This window comes from Myotis brandtii, unplaced genomic scaffold, assembly GCF_000412655.1.
Source record: "Myotis brandtii unplaced genomic scaffold, ASM41265v1 C41701768, whole genome shotgun sequence".
NCBI classification, from domain to species: domain Eukaryota; kingdom Metazoa; phylum Chordata; class Mammalia; order Chiroptera; family Vespertilionidae; genus Myotis; species Myotis brandtii.
The window spans coordinates 1-787 of NW_005306844.1; the positions used below are offsets into that span (position 1 = coordinate 1).

A 787-nucleotide genomic window follows, 5' to 3' on the forward strand; every position below is an offset into this window, starting at 1 on the left:
CTCTCCCATGCATTGGACCAAATGAAACAATAAAGCTATTTGCAGGGAAAAAAATAAAGGGACAAATAATGCCTGCTTCTTAAGGTGATTATGAGACTTAAATGAGAGGATATGAGGATTAAGTGGGAGACTAAGAACCTGGTGTGATGCTGGCTCTTCGTGGAAGTTCTCAGTGGTAGCTGTCTGTCTACGGTTTTAATAGGCTTTTCATGTGTCATTTCCAGCCTGAAGAGAACTCGTGATCCTGTGGATGGGAGCATTCTGACTCTCCTGGTTTTGATTTCTTATAGATAATTAAATGCTCTCTTACAAGTAAGTTAGAATATGTCGACTGATTGTTTATCTCTAAATATACTGATTGTTGAACTTGTGAACCTGGAAAATTAAGAAGTAAGCCTTGGACCCACTAGTACCTTCATTGTGGTGGCTTCATAATGTTGACACCTCCTGAGCTTCTGCATGGCATTACTCTTGGCACACCCCTTCTTTCTTGCTGTACACTTCAACCTGGGACACTGGTCATTTCAGACTTATAGTGGTTTTTTCAAGCAATCCTACAAGTTATAGAATGACTCTTGGGTTGTATTGCAAACAATCTGTGTTGATTCTGGTGTGCTTTTTATTGTGAGATATACACTTAAATAAGGGAGTGTGAATAGGTTGATGGTGACAGTTGCAATCTGTAGTAACATGTTTTAAGTTTGCAAGTGAGGGAACTAACAATACTTTCTAGTCATGTATAAAACGTATAAAGTACTAGAGGCTGGGTGCACGAAATTCATGCAAG

General features: G+C 39.1%; 1 long non-coding RNA gene across 1 annotated transcript; it reads left to right on the forward strand.

Moving 5' to 3' along the window:
* Positions 1-316, forward strand: LOC106725686. Its single transcript, XR_001361621.1, has 2 exons — positions 1-84; positions 225-316. It is a non-coding gene; the product is annotated as an uncharacterized LOC106725686 (long non-coding RNA).
* Positions 317-787: the final 471 nt, after the last annotated feature.